At 51.4% G+C, this 18,346-nt stretch overlaps 1 protein-coding gene and 1 long non-coding RNA gene across 5 annotated transcripts in view; one reads left to right on the plus strand and one right to left on the minus strand.

The window, feature by feature from the left end:
• The window catches only part of GATA3 (GATA binding protein 3), a 30,308-nt gene extending 24,448 nt beyond the window's left edge, over positions 1-5,860 (minus strand). For 2 of the 4 annotated variants that reach the window (XM_045186419.3, XM_053922047.2), the window contains exon 1: positions 4,227-4,396. The gene's annotated coding sequence lies outside the window, so the exon portion shown is untranslated. Of the gene's footprint in view, positions 1-1,354; positions 1,374-4,226; positions 4,397-5,844 lie in introns of those variants that run through there. The other 2 variants (XM_053922048.1, XM_045186415.2) reach the window with 2 other exon arrangements.
• LOC123478512 (uncharacterized) lies at positions 5,585-18,296 on the plus strand. Its single transcript, XR_006653735.1, has 4 exons — positions 5,585-5,716; positions 16,697-16,804; positions 17,593-17,752; positions 18,169-18,296. It is a non-coding gene; the product is annotated as an uncharacterized lncRNA (long non-coding RNA).
• The last annotated feature ends 50 nt before the right edge of the window (positions 18,297-18,346 follow it).

Here is an 18,346-nt window from a genome sequence, read left to right on the forward strand (position 1 = left end):
CACACCTCCCTTTCCACTCAGCCAACCCCATTACCCCCTCCTCTGCCTCGGCCCTAGTATTAGGTTACGCGTCCGGGCGAGGATTTTTACTGGATACGAGAATAGCACAGGTAAAGCTGTATAAACAGCTCGCCGGCTGCCGGACCGGAGGGTTACACCGGGGACACGGCCCCAGGCGCCACCGCCGGGCTAGGGCTACACTGGCGAAACGACCGCGGAGACCGCGCTGGCGCAGGTTAAACACATATTACATCTGCAGTTCCCTCCCAGCCCTTTTCTCTTCCCCGCATGAACTGAAACGCAGACTGGGTAGTGAAATCAAAAGGCAATGAGAAGGAAGCAGGCAGTTTGGGCAGTGCTGGTTGCTCTCTTCAAACAAAACAGCGACCAGGGGACCTGGGGGAACGCAGAGAAAAGGGGACCCCAAAACTCACTGGTGAAGGGAAGATGCTGGAGCTGGAAACGTCAAAGGGAAAACCCGTGGGAAGTCGGGCCAAGAGGTCCGCGCGCGCCCACCCACGGCCAGGCCTAGGGTCCACCTGCCCTGGGAAATGAACCATCGCTTTGGGGGTGCATGTGGTTTGACTTCTTTTTTTTTTTTTTTTTTTTTTTTTGCTTATTCATCTACCACCGGTTAAAATTTGGAAGGAAACCCGCCCAGGCCTGGAGCAGCAGCAAGAGATGTGGCGCGTCACAGAAAGAGGAGATGCGCTCTGAGATTACCCACCCCACCCTCCGCCCCACTCTGCCCTCACCGCCTGACCCGGCCCTCCAGCTTCGAGGGATCCTTGCCCTCCCTCAGCCGTTACCCTCTTCTCCCGAGTTGAGAAAAACCCTGATTGTAGCGAGATAACAATGGGGCAGGTAGGGGTATAGCGGAAAGGGGGAGGAGGGAGGGAGAGAGCAGGGGATTTCTGTTTTGAGTTTGACACTGCACAGGTGGGGGGCGGGGGCTGGCTACGCGGGGAGCCCCGGGGTTAGGTAGGAGAGGAAGATTTCCCCTTGAGGGTGAGTGGGAAGGAGTGCGAGTCACCCTGGCAGACGGCGCCTCTCCTATCTCTCCCCCCTGGCCTGGGCGATTTGAGGGACAGGTGAGAGCCACAGAGAAAAGGTAAGGATGGAGGTGCAGCAGCAGGTTCTGGCGGTGCCTTCGGGGCCGCAAGCCGCGGATCCGGCCCCCCGCTGGCTCTTAGGAAGGAACTCCGGCCTCTAGACCCAGGCTCTCCTTAAGGGGTCCTCAGGCCACGCCGCTGAAGCAGCCGGGACTCCCAGGGAGGTGGTCAGCACGCGGGATTCACCCAGGAGGACTCCAGGCCCCAACGTTTTTCAGACCGTGAGAGATGCAGGTGGGTACCTGCTTCACTCTCCGTGGCCTTCTGGCTTGCGAGCTAGGCGCCCACCACCTCACCGCCACCGTGTCCAAAGCCCCTGGCCTGCCCTTGTCCTGGCTCCAGCCCCGGCCGGGACCCAGCTTCAGCCGGGAGCACGGAGCGCTCGCCTCCGGCCAACTCCTTTGGCCACTTCCATTTGGCATTTCAGGAAAAGGAGAGCCTTATCTTAGGGCTATTGTGTGTTTTACTAATCTAGATTAGCCAGAAAACTGGGGTACCAGTGTTGCTGGACAATCGACAGTGGGCAGAGGAGGGGGGAGTTCACGACGATGCACGGTAAGGTGGGGAAGGGTGATTTCCTTGGGATCAGGACGCAGTTCAGGCAACCTTCTAAAAGTACGAATTATTCGTATCTTCCTTCGGGCGCGCTGGAGACCTCAGGGTAACATGTGAATCCCTGCGGCTCAGGTGGAAAGACGCCGTCCTGCGTGCAGCCCTCTGCCTTTCCCTCCCCGAAGGATGTGCCCTGCCGGCTACCGCTCCCCGCCAGGCACCCCGCTGGCGCTGGGCTCTGCTGCCTGCCACCTCGTGGACCCCGAGCAATTTGTTATATAAAACAAAACAGCAACCACACACGTGTGCCTGCAGACCCGCAGCGACGGACACCCAGGGAGACTTGCTCAAGAGCCTTCCTCTTGCGAGTTTCCTCTTTCTCCTCCTTCCAACACCGGCAGCACCTACCGCCACCTCCTCTAGCCCCTCTGTCCAGCAGCCAGAAGCAAAGGGGGGCTCGGATTCCAGCTTGGAGGCTGCCTTGGCCCAATCTCCGGATTTGCTAAACCTCTCTCTGGTTACTCCAACCATTGAGAAGAACAGGTGATCAGGAATATTTGGGCTGCACACAAAGACACCATGAAAAGAATGCACGTTTATGTGTGAAACGGCTCAGAGGCAGAGAATGAAAATGCGCCTCAGTGCAGCCCGGAAATGTTAGAATAGCCCGGGCTAGAGAACACTGCGTTTTTCTTCGGATTCTGCCCTCACACACCTTACAGGGTCCTTAATACTCTGCCACCTCCCACAGTTCCCAGCCACAAATTGCCTTAATCTCCAAAAGATGGGTTCTCAGCCACTGGGCTCCAAGTACTTGCCCTTCCTCAGACTTTCTGTGTGGCCCTGGACTGCTGGGCATTCCAACAAAGAAGCTCCACCAGAGTGCTCAGGAGCACGCATCCCTTCACTGCACCCCATCTTACCCCCACCTCATATATTGCTTGGGGAAAAAAAGGTGGAATTACCAAATAAAAGAAAATGCAGCTTCTACCATCTCTGCATTTTCTTTTACTGGACAGACCGAGCCAACCCTGACCCCCCAGGGGTGGCAAAGAGTTCTTGTGTAGAATGGAGGGTGGACCTGCAGGTGTGGGTTTCTATGCCCAGTGCCACTCACTGGTATCCTCAGAATCCAGCTAGCTCCTCAAGTCAGCAACCTTAGGCTTTGCAGGGCAACTGGCTAGAAGCTGAAAGCTGAGCTTCCTGCTTGATCCTATGCAGGAATCAATAACGGGACCCAAAACTCACCTTGATCTTGGTCAGTCTGGCCTGGATATCATACCCTGCCCGGGATTCAGATGGGCAGAAAACAATTCCTTTCCTAAGAATCACACAATCATTTAAAAGGTTTCACGGTGATCTCCCTCCCACAAACAGCCATTTGGGCCCTGCAAGCATCAGACCTCTGGGTCTACTCTACCGGCCTCGCTGGGACTCTCTGCCCCAAGCCTGTCACAAGACCAACAGCTCCTCCCGCCCCCCTCCCACCACACACACACCTTTTCTGCCACAGCTGCCAAGGGATAGAAGTGCTGCAAATGCTACTTGATTGTCCCTTTAAATTTTGTAATCTCCCATCCACAACCCAGGGATCCCTGCTGAATGTGGCTGATAGGGGAGGAGAAAAGAACTAGGAAACACAGGAACCAAACCGAGGGGAGATCCTGCTGGTTGGAGTTGTTTCCACCCTGAGCCTTAACCAGAATCACCCCATGTCAGTTTTCGCAGCACCCTGCAGTATCTGAGAGGAGGCAAAGGTATATAAAAGCAACTCTCCTGCTTAGATCCACTCAACTCCCTTGCATTTTAACATAATCTGTCTTGGTTGGGACCTTCTGATGGAGTGGCTTCTTGGAGGTATGTTGGTCTAATGTCCCAGGAGAAAGTAGAATTTTTGTGTCCTGTGCCCCTCCTGCTCCCCACAACCCTAGACACCCTCTCTCCGAGGCAGCGCTTTTCTTACTCGCCTCAGGGTGCTCCTGGAAGCAAAGGCACCAGCTCCCCCGGAGGATGTCGGATGCCCACACATCTGGGCTCCAACTTTTATCTCACAGCACACAGCTGCTTCTTTAATTATATGCGGAGACAATGAGCCTAAACACACACTTGTAAGTACAGGAAAATAAACATGAAATTGACACTGGGACCCTGCAGCCACCTTTGAAAGAAGGCTGAGGTGCTCCTTTGCAAATGGGTTCTTTTCCCCAATCCTCTGCGCTGCCGAAGTGGAAAATGTGTGTCCAGCCCTTCCCAGGCACTTCTTCCATCTCCTGTTTTTCTGTTTAGTTTTTCTCCATATGCCTTGTTTTATTAGCTCTTTTCTCCAAACAAGGACATGCACACACACACACACACACACACACACACACCATGCTCGCCCAAGGTCATTGCAGATAGCCCAAGATTTCCAGTGACCAGAAGGAACAATAGGACTGAGGTCTAGTTCACTTTCTTCCAGAGACAGCTGTCCCTTTGGAATCAAGACCTCCTCTTCATTCTCTCCACGTGGATTAAGGGAAGTGGGTGCAGAGTTAGAGAGAGAAGAGAGAGGGATTCACTGACCTGGGTAAGTCGCTCCTGCCGGTCAGCTGTTTTTCAGTTTTTCCTGACTTGCCAGAGATCTGAAGGCAGAAATGACAGGCAGACTTGGCCACTGTTGTCGCTGCTGCGGTTCTCACTGCCCCAGCCGCTTACAGCATCTCACACAGGCTTCCAGCAAGAAGTAAAACCTGGGTGATGTGCATCCTTCCCAGGAACCCCCTCCCTCCCGCCTTCTCCTGCTCACTGTACGGAGCGGAGCTCTTCCGGGTTGCAAAGGGGGAAAGGGAGGGAGGGCAGAAGACTGAGCGGGGAATGAATCCCCCCCTCCTTTTGCAAACACGAAAACTGCACATAAAGGGTGGACAAAGCTAGCAGAGTTGGGGGGGGGGGAAGATTGCCTCAAATGTAACCAGCCCCCTGGTGACTACAAAGCCCACTTTCTTTGGCAGGGTTGGAATTAACACTGTAAATGTCAGCCGTAGTGTTGACTGGATCATAACCTACATAGATATAAAAGCTTATGCAGAGTTTTCCTCCCATTTTGGGGAGGAATGGGAACCCAGTGCGAGTCTCTAGAGATACAACTGGTGGCCACCATTAGCAGGGCCTGTGCCCCACCAGGCTTTTCTTCTCCTTCTGACTGTTCCTCCTGTTTCTGCTAACACCTCGGAAATGCCTGCATTCTCCAGCTACATCGATCTTCAGCCACCACTGGCCAGTAAAAGTTAGGAAAAGCAGGATGCTGGGTGACTGGGCTCTGGGCCTCCTGCTACTCTTTGGCCCTCCTCACAATGGGAATAGAAACATTCAGAGGCTGAGGTACCCGTGCACATACGAAGTAGAGCTGGGCGGGGGGCGCTCTATAGGGGTCCCAACTCTGCTCATAAAGAATTTTAGGAGGGTGAGATAAGGGACAGAGAAGCAGAGGTTGTTCTGAAGATAAAATGTCTAAGGAAAATGGTCCTATTTATCCACCCACCCAACCACCCAACCCAACAAACTCCAGCCCTCCCCTTCAAAGTCCGCTCTCCTGTACCACACCTAGTTTTGCTAGTGGGAGATCAAAATAACCCACGGAGGAGTCTGTCCTGAATAAATTTCTGCCAGGGTAAAATGAAACTCCATAAACATTTGGGTAGAAAGGTCAGGGTCCATTTGTTTTGACAGGTAGAGTTTTGCCTTCACAATATTTATACAATAAGAGTATGGAGACTGACTTTAAAAATAAATACATCTTTGGGGAGAAATAAAACAAAAAGTGTCCGTTGCCAGGCCGGGAAGTCAAGAAGTTTCATGTGCTGGAACCAGTTGGGCAGGAAGGGGTTGCCCAGCTTAATGGTGCAGAATGTTCCGCGGGGCCCGTTCGGATGCAGGGAGACCGAAGCCATTGGTCAGCAAGGTCAGAGCAGTGGGCAGAGGTGGGGCGGCAACCCGAGGAGGGACAGTTGGGGAGCGTCAAAGAACGCGGCTGAGAGTAAACCTGCCGGCGGAGCGAGGTGTCCGGAGAGCAGGTACAGAGGGATGCCGGGGGCCGTTCCGGATGGGAGGGAGCTCCCAGGATGCGGCCGAGGCCTCCAGCCGCCCAAAGCCCCTCGACTCAGACACACCACCTCCCGTTTGTGCCTCCGCTCCCACCGACCTTAGGGGGTCCGGGTTTACGCCGAGTGGCGGTAGCGGGGCTTCTCATTTGTCAGCCTGTCCGGTAGAGGAGAAGGGGTCCCCTGTCATTGAAGGAGCCCTGAAGCCCACCTCCGTCCCGAGCTCCGCGGTTCCTCCGCCCTCCTTGCCCTCTCGCGCCCTCATTCCGCCACCAAGTGGCAGAGCCAAGTCCTCTGGCGCCAGGGCGCGGGGTGGGCAGTGCTGAGTTCTTCGAGGACTCGGGCGGGGAAGGTCACTCTCTGGACAGCTTTCACCCAACTTGTTGCCCTGGCGCCCCGCAGGGAGCTGCGTGGGCTGTGCCAGGGAGGCCGTGCAGGGTAGGGCTGAGACCAGTAGCCAGAAAAGTGTGGCGGGGACTCCGGAGCCCCTTAGGGTTCTGAGACCCCCTCGCTCCTCCTCGAGCACTGCCTCGTGGGCACCAGGACGGCGGGCCCCGGGAGGGGTCGTCCGTCACCCAGACGACACAGTTGTCTCTTCGGCCTGAGTGTTAGCTGCGCCCCACTGAGCGTGCCGTCCACCAAGCCCTCGGAGCCCTCTGTGTCTTCCTCTAAGGGCCCCTCCCCGCTTCTGGCCAGGATTGACGATCCCAATATCCCACTCCCTCCTCTTTCCGCCCTCCCCCGCCATAGATTTGCTTTTCACTGGAAAGCCCTGGTTCGGTCCCTTAGACTCAGGATCCCGCCCCCCACCCCCTGGAACCCAAGGCTGGCGCCCGATCCCGCTTCTCCAGTCCTCTCGGCCGCCCCGCGCAACCACCCCCTTGCCACCCTGTCCACGCGCGCGTGCCCGCGACCTGCGCGGGTTCCCGCGGGTCTGGCGGCGGGTCTCCGCGTTCCTTTTCTGCGGATGCGGGCACTTGCTTGTCTCAGGGTCTAAAGTGACCCTTTGGTGAGGAACTGAGAAATGTGACGGCGTGCACGTGCTCTCCTTCACCCTAATTCTACCTGTAGCAAAGGCAGGCTTCATTTGAGGAAATGAAAGGCCAAAGACACTCGGCCTTTAAAAAAACAACAAAAAACCCCCAAAGGGCCTAATTAAAATATAACTAATTTTCAATTTCATGGTCCTACAGGGGTAAGATGCAGAGAAGAAAAGCCAGCTGGGCATTTTTTGTCTTGATGAACTTAGAGGTGGGCACTGCTGCTAATTAAGGGTACAAGAGAGAATTATTCCAAGAGGGTTGGAGAGATGTGATGGTGGGGAAGGAGTGGGATGAAGAAAGGAGAGAAGTTAACCCTAGAAACAAACAAAGTAAGGCTCTGTTGCTTAGTCAGACCGCTGAAGATTTATTCCTCATTGGTGGACATCAGACCCCCACACACTGGGAAGATGTTGCTTTAATGAAGCTACAAGTCACGTTCTGAATTTTAAGCTCCTACTCTGACTCACTGACTCCTGGTCTCTCTGTACACGTGTATATAATTGTGCTTGTGCGTGAGAGCGAGCAAAACGGCCCTCAGTTATTCTGGGGCTACTGTGTGTGCTGAACACTGAGGGCAACGGACCCCAGACGCTCAGAGCCTGCCCCATCCTAACCAGTCAGACGGGACAGGGAGGCCTCACTCCCAAGATTTCAGGACCCCCAAGGGAATCTTTCCAGTAAGGAATCCTCATTAGGTGCACTAAAGAAGGCTGGGTCCCAGCTGCCTGCCACACACAGACAGACACACCAGGTGCTTCTCACCTATAGTTGGTACCCCTGCCCACACTTCCTATTTTTGGCCTTTTAAGCTCTTCACCCTGGGCAGGTGATCATCCTTCCTGGGCTTGGGTGCAGAGGCTGAACCAGGTAGAGAAATGTTCTGAGGCTCCTGGGCCTCAAGACAGCACTTGGTTTGGGGGTTCGTTCTGGAGGAAACTGTGCTGGCCTAATTGGCACCAGCAGTCACGGCTTTAAATCCCGTGGGGCGTTGGGCCGCCATCCCACAAGCTAAGGCACTTGATTGGTTTTTAAGTATAAAGGGAAGTCACCAGGCGCGTGGAGGTAGGAGATAGATCAGTAAATGACTAATAGATAATAGAAACATTGTGTCCCAGATCTCTGCGATGGCCACATAGATATGGAGTTCACCTGTTGGATAAAGAAAAAGGAGACCCTGTAGGAAGGAATAATCACCAACAGAATCTCCAATCTTTCTAAGAGTGTGTGGTCACTTAGAGCTGTTCTGTTCAGGGCTGGAGGAACCATATATTTCTTCTTCTGGGTTTCCAGCATTCCCTTTCTTTTCCCTAAAATTCAGGTATTATTTTTCTTTCTGCCAACTGGCCTTCAGCATCATCTCCCCTGTCAATTTTTCTACCTTTCTATATGTACTCTTATATTGGTTTAATTTTTTCAAGTGCACTCTCTGCCAGAGGAAAACACACACTCAATATTAGTCTCAACTTAAAAGTTCTAATCTTTCAATCCCACTCATTGAGATTTAATTTATTACAAATGTGTAGAGTGGGGGGTGGGAGGGCATAACCATTGTGTGAGGTGAGGACAACCAGTTCTTTCATTTTTCTTCTTTTTTTCCTAACAAAACATTTTTATTAAACTCAACTTTCAGGTTTGACTATGTTTCCCCAACAGAGAACTGCAGATTGGTTGGGGGGTGAGGGGTGGGGGTGGAAGGCTGGGCAGTGGGAGCCTGGGTGGTGAGGAACCATAGACATCTCAAATGAAAGTTTCACAAAGCAGTCACTGGAAATTAAAAAAAAAAAAATCAGACCTATTCCACCCAGGCGCCCTAAATAAATAGCCCCGTTTGCAAATTCCTATCAATTATTACGTGATGGGAAAAAATCCTATCTGAAAATAAAGCACGTGGACGTGGAGAATTTTAATTAAATCTTACTGTGGATATAATAACATGGAAGTGATTTTTCATTCGGCGCTTGCCTGCTCACCAGTGTTTTATGGCGTTTTCTTGCCTCTGACTTTATTTTAAAATATTAGACGAGGTGGAGAATTATAAACGACTCTTTCCTTATCTGTACTGCTCACATATCCAGGATCAGAGGAGCTGATTAAGAAAGAAGTCAGAGGCAACGTTGGATTCATAATGATTTGGAATAATGAATCCTTATCTCTGCTTTCCAGATTATCTGCCTTTCAGCTCCCAATGTTTTGTTACATGGGATAATTTATTGCATCTAATACATCACAATGAATCTGATGGTAGAAAGTGATGGCCGACGTTGTGAAAAGGGGGCCCTTATTTTTTATACTGGGGCAGCAAAACTGCTTTTTGCAGTTTTTAATTGGGAAAATATAAGGTAGATCTGATTTTTTTTTTAAAGAGCTGGGTATAATCTTGTGCTCCTGCTTTACCACACTGCTCTTTAATTAGTGTGTCAATTTCAGGCTGAAATTAACAAGATCGACCTGAAACCAGTGCTTAGTTTCTCCCCAGCACCAAGATCCTAATTTTTAAGATGATTTATTTTTATGAAAAAGGAGATAATTAATCATAAACACTGACTAAAGCACAGAGCTAAGTTAAGATAAAATGCCATTTGCATCTTTATAGAGAGAAATACCAATAATGTTAATTTTTCTGAGGTTTCTTCTCCCCTCACCATCTTCTGGCCACACAGTTCCCACCCCGACCGCTGCCCACTCCAGCCCCATTCCAAGTAAACCAACAACAAAAAAAATCAATTCCCGTTTCCTATCTTTAATGTGTGTGTGTGTGTGTGTGTGTGTGTGTGTGTTCTTCTGGCTTTGTCTGTTAACACATGCAGAACGTGCATAGGTTTCCTTCTTCCAGAGCAGGGTGGTAGGTGGATCCTCCTGTTCTTCCAGAACGTCCCTCTCCACCCACTCTCATCATCTTCCCTCCATTTTAGAGTTAGAGAAGACACACACCTCATTTAATGGTTAATGACAATAATTGGCATTTTTGTTTCTTTTGTCTTTTGCCCTAACACCAAAGGAACAAAAGCCATCTTAATGCAACAGGCTTTACTCTCTGCCTCTTTTAGGACAGATTTCAGAGTTCAAGGCTATACCCATAGTGCCCGCCCCTTCCCGCCCCAACAACACTAGCAACTGCCCGGCTTCACGAAGTAGAAGGGGCAGGAGTCACTGGTAATTTGCTCAAGTTTTTGTGCCTGTTGATTACTTTCTCTTTGCTTGGATTAAACAATCATTACAAATATGCAAACCAGTGAGAGCAGATTCATACATATTCGCTCTCCAATTGTTCCTCCTGACGTCAGATCGTAATTTCCTGGTAATTGGATGGCTTGTACCTGAATAATGCTCATCTGAAATTCTCCACGTTTCTCTGAGTTGCAGTAGATTTTGTACTGAGAGATAGGAGGAGGACTTAGTATTTTTTTAAGAATTCTCTTCTGTTCCCTGTAGTTCCAATTGTCTTTCTTCCTCCTTTACACTTAAGAACATTTACTGCTGAAATGTGAGGACTTGGAGTGTGTTTCCTGGGAATATAATTTTTCAGGGAGTTCCAGAGTAGACTGAAGAATGGTCAACACTGGCCGGTAAAGATGGAGGAAATGGGGGGTGTCACTGGGGCATAAGCAGAGGTGAGGATCTACAGAGCCAAGTCTACTTCCCCCTCTCTGCTTAGACCTACTAAAGGATCCTGTCATCATTCCTCCCCACCATTCAGGTTCCTCTGCTGAGGTTACCCTAGGTTCCCTGCGAGCCGGAGTTCAAGTCTCAATTCCTGATTTTGTCCTAGGCCCTCAAGCAAACTGGGCAGCCACATAATCATAGATTTAAAAAGCTTGAATCTTGATGATAAAGATATTTCAAATTTTAGGTTGTAGAGAGAGAAAGAGACCTGATTTTCTGGGACACTGTCTTTTATTTTTCAGTCCACTTTGGCCTTTGTGGACTTCAGATGTCGAGTTCCAATTTTGTGTTTAATAGTGTGTGACTTCTCTTTTCTCTCTTTCTCTCCCTCTTCTTCTCTTCTTCTCCCCTTACCCCTCCCCCTTCTCCTCTCTTCCTCTCTTCCTTCTCTTTAGGATGCACCACTCCAAGAATTTCAAGTATCAATTATAAGTAATATTAATTTCTCAGTCCCAACCAGTGAAGTGCAGATGATCTGATAGAAGCATGAAACCAGTGCTTCCCTAGATGAAACAGACCAATGGAGCCTACTGGGCCGTTTCCCATGCCCAGATGAACATTCAATTTTCCAGCATTATCTCCGCACTTAAACTCGCTTTCTCCATTTCTGTGCCAAGATAAATTTGCATAATATTTGCAGCTGTAATTAGCTGATGAGCATCTCCCAGCCTCCCCCTTTTGTTTCTCTCTGCATTTGGTCCTCCATTGATGCCACGTTTGATCTTTAATATTACAGGATTCTCGATAGAGGATTGCATATCTTATCTTCTTGGCTCCAAAATCTTTTGCGAAGGAGAGAGGAAGAAAGAGAGGGGGGTTGGGGAAAAGAGTGAGGAGAATGAAGCTGCACTAATTAGACTTTGAAAAGGTTTCGTTGGAATAAGGTATAGTTAGTGACAGAACAAATAAAATACATGGAGAATTATGGTGGGGTTGGGTGGGGAGAGGTGGGACAAGCCTCTCAGAGTGGAGAGTCTGGAATAAAAATGGGTATTACCTAGAGAATTCAGGAGTGGAGTTGGGGAACTTGGGCTGGTACCTGGAACATGGATAAGGTGGGGGGAGTGTAGGTAGAGCCCCAATGGTGTGGCCCTTCCTCTTTCTAGGAGAAGCGTAATTGCTGGGGCTTGGAGTAAGGCACTCTGGCCGGTGCTCCTCTGAAGCAAAAAACTGGAACTTTTGAAACCAGACGACTTGCTTATCTGCTCATCTGTTTGTCTCTCGTTAATAGAGAGCACAGCAGTTCTGAATTTCTCACATGCTACTGACACTTCTCATTCTCTCCAGCACTGTTTAAAAAAAATAAAAGGCACTCCCCGTCTAAAAAAAAAGAAAGGAAAATCAGAAAAAGGTGGGGGGCGGGGAGGAAAAAGAGACAAGGGACTAGGAAAAAGAGGAGACGGAGTTCATAGCACGGAATAGAGTTGCATCCAGAAGTTGAGCAGAACCAGCAAAGGGCCGCCCCCCTCGTTTCGTCCCGGTCGTCATTGTTCTGCTAGTTTTCTGACTTGGGTGGCTGCAGGGTGGGAGGGAAGGAGGATTAGAGGAGCCACTGGTTGAATCAGTATTTGTGGGAATCCGGAGGGGCAGAGAGAGAAAGGAAAGGGAAGAGGGAGAAGGAGGAAAAAAAGAAGACAAGAAAGAATCGACTTTCATGCCAATCATTGGAACAAATAGCTAACATTTAACGTTTACACCCGCACTGGCGGCGCCCTGGCGCTCCGCGGACCTGGAGCCGGGCTAAAATGTCCCGAAAGCCTTTGGAGAAACGAGTTTCCAGCTATCAGGTTCTCCCCATCTCCCCCTTTCAGAAGGCTTCAGTTTCAGGCTGGACTTGTCCAATGTCTGCGTTGCTGCTGCGAGCTCCTAAATGAGTGTCAAGGAGGCAAATATCAAATAGCGCCAGGGTCAAGGCGATTTAGTTAACCGCGCAGGGCGCTCAGGACTTGAAACTTGTGTGGGACTCACCCGGGAGTGAGGAGGGCAGAGAAAGAGCGACGGAAGGAAGGAAGGAAGGAAGGAAGAAAGGAAGGAAGGAAGGGAGGAAGGGAGGAAGGGAGGGAGGGAGGAAGGGAGGGAGGGAGGGAGGGAAGGAGGACCCAGACTAATGTGGGTTGAGGGGCCTTCACACTCTTCCTTGCCCTCGCAGGGCAAAGTAAGGCACTCTCTGAGAAAAGTTCCTAAAAAACTTGTTTTTTTAAGGGACCAATTTTCTAAAGTGAAGTTAAGAGGTTGGTCTCTTATCCAAGTCCTGACCATGTGTATCTTTAGTGATTGTATTATTTCAAGGCCTCGGTTTCCCCGTCTGCCAATTGAGAGGGTTGAACAAGATGATGGTCAAGGTCATGGGGCAGGCTGGAGGCTCAAGGGAGTTAATAGGAAGTGTGCAGAGGTGACCTGGGGACCCTGGGATCGCTCCCTCACCCAACCTGGCCCGTAGGTGCTGGCCACGCAGTGGTCCAGAAGAGAGCCATAAACCTCCTCAGCTCTTGCGCCCAGGGGCTCCCCACCCCGGAGCTCTACAGCCAGAAAAAATAGCCCCACTTCTGGGGTCGCTCTCTGGAGAAGTCCGGCTTCCCGTACCCCAGCCTCCGGCGCTCTCTTCTCGGTCTTGTGCCTCTTAAGTGTTTGTAAAAGAACTTTTTGCAGGGGGGAGACGGGACGGATTGAGTTTTCTTTCAAAATTCCTAACTCAAGCGCCAGGGCGGAAGTCCCCGCAGACACGGCCTTGGGACGGAGAGTGGCAGTTCCGCTGCTCCACGTGCCACAAGAGTTAGGAACGCTTGTTTGAGTGGTCTTTCTTTCTTTCTTTTTTTTTTTTTTCCTTTATTTTTCAGACCCGGGTTTTTGTGCTGGAGGTGATGGAGAATGGGGGGAGGTGGGGACGCCTGCGCGTGCGTGGGCATTTCAGCGATGTTCCTGGGGAGCGGGGTCTCTCAGCCGGTTTGGGGGGTGTTGTGCACCAGACCCAAAGATTTATTTCCCTGAACCCTAAGTCAAAAATTGAGTCGAGGCAGTAGGCAACCGGCAAAAGACGGCATCAAAGGCTGCTGCTCAGTCTTCAGGGCTGGGACTCAGATCCCACGCCCCCCCACCCCCCACCCCCATCATCCCCTCTACCGTGCAGTTCTGGGTCCTGTCAAGGCCGAGCTCCAGGCCCCGGCCTAGCAGTGCCCCTGAGTCTGCCGCGTGGAGGGCTTGCGGGGCTCGGGGACAGAGGCGGGATACAACAGCGAGGTGCCCCAGGCATGCCTAGGGTGGGCTGAGGCCCTGTCTTCTTCAATAACCCTCCTTTTAGCGCGTCTTCCCCTCCCCTCCATGTAACTTCTCAATAATAGTCACGAAGACGAATCACCATGCTACTTCCCCCCTTCTTTCTCAAATTAGAGAGAGAGAGAGAGAGAGAGAGAGAGAGAGAGAGAGAGAGAGAGAGAGAGAATATGAGAGAATGAGTATATACGCACCCAACTCCACTAGTGTTCGGTTCCGGAGAAATTCTCAAATAGAGCAGTGTAATTTCTCAGTTGATTTTGATTGACATACTGTCCCTGGGATCATGTGTTAATCCCTTCTTCACTCAAGCCTTTTCATAACTCATTTCTCTCTTGCTAGATGGGGACTCAGATGGTTACCGAGGCAACGATGATAGCACTAAGCTATTTCCCTCTCTGCAAGGAGACCATTATTCCGCATGCATAGGCCATTTGCAGCAGAGGTCGTCACAAAGTCATTCACAACACAGCACACGTTTATTAAACTTTTATTCTCTTTTTTCTCCCAACACAGAAACTAGTTTGCAGTTGTACCAGGGGGTACTATTGTCCTGCTCCGTGTGGCAGTGACTGCACCGGGTTGCGTGGGCCCCCCATGCACACTCCTTTACACACCAACACGCAGCCACCTGGCAGGGGCCAAGGGTCTCCCCACTTGCCCATCTGCCCTTGGGGTTTTCTTGGACCCCACCTCTGTGACCTTGGAGATAAGAAGCGGTGACAGCATCTAAGTGTAGACGGGCACAGGCTTCTCAGGCCGCACCGCCCCTCCCGAAGAGCCTCGGCTAACACGGAGGCTCCCTCTCTGCGTACCTTCCCGTACGCACAGCTACCTTGTGTCCCCTTTCTCGAAGTCCTCCCTTCGAGAAAAGGCAACGTCCCTTCTCTCCTCCGGCCCTTCTCCCAGGGCTCTGCGCCCCCGCGGAGGCCCCTACTGGGGTCGAACGGGCGCCGCCAGGTCGCGCTGCCGGCCCTGGTTCCGGAGAAGCCACCCGACGGGAGCGCATGGGTCTTAGGTTTCTTTTCCCGGTTTGGCCAATAAAAGGGCCTGTTGGCCGGTTTGGCCAATAAAAGGGCCTGTTGGGGGTGCAAGTTCCTGGCCTGGCCTCCCGCACGTCGGGGTGCTTGGAATCGAGGGGATTTGGTCCCCAGTCTTCTCTCTGCGGCAGCCTGGGCCGGGGGCTGGTGGGTGGGAAGTCTGGGGCAGTCAGGCAAGGTCGGATCCACCAGTCTACCTGAAGGCCAGCAGGGTAAACACTTGTATTCCCGATATGCTGGGGCCGCCAGAACCAACGGCAGTTAGGAAGGCTTGATGGCCACGGCCTCTATTTCCCTCCATCTTCTCCCAGTTCCTCCCAGCCTCCTTCCGGAGTCTCCTTCTTTTCCTTCCCTTTCACCCCTCCCAGTCTTTGTTAGGGGAGTGATGGACTCACTGGGGCCGTAGGGCCAGAGTCTCCAGCTCTTACCCGGTCTCTGTGAACTTGACCAGAGAAGACCGGGCCCCCATCAGCCCCGTCCCCAACGACCGCTCAGGTGGCCCCTGCAGCCCGAGCGCCAAGCTACTGCACCCTTAGACTGGCGCACCCTAGAGGAGCGCACTCCAGGCTAACCCAGCGAGGTCGGTCGCAGTCACCCATCAGCCAGAAACAGGCCGCCGAGCTGGCTCTTGCTCCGCAGACACGGGCAGGGATTGGAGCTGGGCAGGGACAAGAGTGTGGTGGTCTGAGGGTTGCTGGCCGGCTCCGCCATCCGGCGGGTGGAATGTGCCCTAAGGGCCTGCGAGGGTCATCCTCTCTTCCGAAGTTCGGAATTGCCCTACTGCCTATTGAGACTCCGAGGGCGGCATTGTCTTCCAGACCGGATGCCGTTTGCACGGTGACATCCCCGGACCCCGCCCTGTCCTATCCCTAGAGCACGGGGATGCTCTTGCTCAACCAGAGGGATAGCAACGCCTGCCCCGTCGGGAATGCCCTGGCTACAGCTGGGGTGCAGGCTCCAGAAGAGCTGGTGTGGTGGGTCCTAGGCCCTCTAACAGGATCCCCACCCAGGTGCAGTGGGGACACTAGAGCAAGGGAGGTCTTGGGGAGAAAGGAAGGAACCCCTGCCCTAGGCAGTCAGCTGGCTTTTTCTGAGTCTCTCCTGTCCACAACTACAGATGTCTGGGAAGAAAATAATCTAGAGAAAGGAACCTCAGACCAGCTCACCTTTCTGCAAGGCCTTCCCAAGGGTGCTCTTGCTGGCATCTGCAGCCCCTGACTGCACGAGCTGAGATGGGTCATGGGCACGGGCTGGGCTGCAGTAGCCTGAGCAGAGGTTACAAGAAGTGGGGTACATGTGGGAAGCTGACCCAGCTTTTTAAAAGGAGACTCCAAGTGCCTCGGAGTATAGGTTGAGGGCCAGAAGAGGAGAAAGCTGGCTGAGTTCCTGTGTGGGCCTCTGCCCTCCAGGGTTCGGAGGGTCACAGCAAGGTCGTATTTGACTCTGTTGGTGGGGAGGGTGATGGAGACCTGGGTCTCTGAGTGCTGGAGCCTGGCATTTGAGGGGTGTAAGGGGAGGGCTACAGATCTATGGGGTGTCAGGGGTGTGCCCATATGTGCTGTCAGGCTGGAGACCAGCTTATAGGCAAGCAGAGGTGAAAATGGTTAAGGGTAGTGCTGTTGTGGCCGTGGGGTATCTCTACTGAGGGTGGGTCAGCTTTAGGTCTGCTAAATCTGCAGTCATGTGTTTTAAGGCACTACATGTAACCCAACTTGTCACCCCACTTAGTTTTTTGGGGGAAAACCAAACTGATGGAAATTCTGTCCTAGGAAAAAGTCCGAGCAGATGACTGGAAGGTTGGACACTTGTACCACAGGCCATAACAATATTATTAAATAACAACAGTAACCACACCCGTCATAAACACATAGGTTACAAGGTAATGCTCATTCAATACTCAGAACAGCTAGTAAGATAGGTTTATCCCTTTTTAACAGGTGACCCAGTCTGACGGCAACCCTGGCATGGCTCTCGTCACTGCTCCATGGGCCTCCTGCTTTCCTTCCAGGAAACCTCAGGACACACTGAGGAAGAGCAATAGAGGGGTGAGCATTTCTATTCATTCGTCATTCATTCCCTTCTTTCTTTGACACTATGTCCTCCAGTGGGCACCCTGCTGAGCTGTAAGACTGCGAAGTAGGAAACTTCATCTGCCCTCAGGTGGAGTGGGGAGAAAGACAGCTAATAAATCATCACAGATGCACCAACTACTCTATTAAAAGCATGACAATGACGGTGGGTGAGCCCAGAGGACAGAATGCCTGGGATGGCCTCCACTGGGGAAGTTCAGGAGCTCGAGGAGCAGAGGTAGGGCAAAGGGAGTCCCAAAGGAAGAAGCTGGTAAGTTCAGTGGCACAGGGCTGGAGAAAGGGCATGGAGAGTCCAATAAACCATGAGAAATGTGGGGTACCCTGGGTGGCAAGAAGGGAGAGAGGTTGAGACAGGACACGTGATAGTGTGGAGCCTTGGAAGTCAAGCTCCGTGGCATGATCCTGTGGGCAGTGGGGAAGCAGGATGGCCTTTAAGGAGAGGAGCAGCGGGGATCAGTCATACAGTCAGGATGCCATTCTGGTAACTAGCGCCCCTTCCCTCAGCCCCACACCCAGAACTAAAGTATTTGCCTCATACTTCCAGTTGCGTAAAGTAAGTGGGTAATCACATTGTATTTTTTTGTTGTTGTTGATTTTGCTTTTGCTTTTTGCAAATGCTTAGGCAAAGGCAACACCCAGGCCCATGTTTCTCTATATGTTTTTTCAATCCTGCTGTGTGGGACTTCAGCCTATGCAGTTGTTTGGGTCAAGAATAGCAGCCCTGGTCCTTGGCTTTGTTTCAGAGACGAAGCTTTGCCCGGACCGAAGACACTCTGACAGTTTAACTACTGCAACAGCCGAACCACAGCCCAGGAGGTGAGCAGTGACACCACCAGAAAACCACACCGCGACGTGTCTGTGATGGAGAGAGACGACAGGAGCTCTCTCATGAATATATGGCAGGTATCTACAAACCCTCACACTAATTGATGGGCTCTCCATATATCATCCCAGATAAAGGGCCCCTCCGCAGTAAATGCTGATGGTTAGAACACTCTGATAGGGCTTTGTTAACAAGAAGATAACAGAAGAGCGAGATATGTTTGTTTAGCTGCCTATAGATAAACCCAATAGGTCTTTGTTAACTTTTCATGACTGATGGCAACCACTAACCATGATAAATAATCCTGGAAAAGGGAACTTTATTTAAAGTACCAGAAATGAGGCCTACATTTTTAGCTCATTTGAACGAGGAGGAAGTGTTCTCCATGGTGGAATACACATATGTCATAGTGTCAGCGCACCTGAGTTCCTCTAAATAATTTTAAACCATCGCTGAATCCCTGCACTGGGCTGACCCACCCACAATTCTTTTCCAGGGCGTGCTATGTTTTAATCACATGAAAGCTGAGCAAGTCTAAGGAGCTGGACTTCACAGACAAGTCTTCCAAACAGTGGCAGAACATCGAGAAACTGATGCAAACGTTTTTGCAGTAACTACAATGAGGTAAAAGTATGCTTTTCAATACTCGTAAGGAATATGGTGGCCAGAGATGC

Source organism: Desmodus rotundus, chromosome 4 (assembly GCF_022682495.2).
Source record: "Desmodus rotundus isolate HL8 chromosome 4, HLdesRot8A.1, whole genome shotgun sequence".
Classification (NCBI taxonomy): domain Eukaryota; kingdom Metazoa; phylum Chordata; class Mammalia; order Chiroptera; family Phyllostomidae; genus Desmodus; species Desmodus rotundus.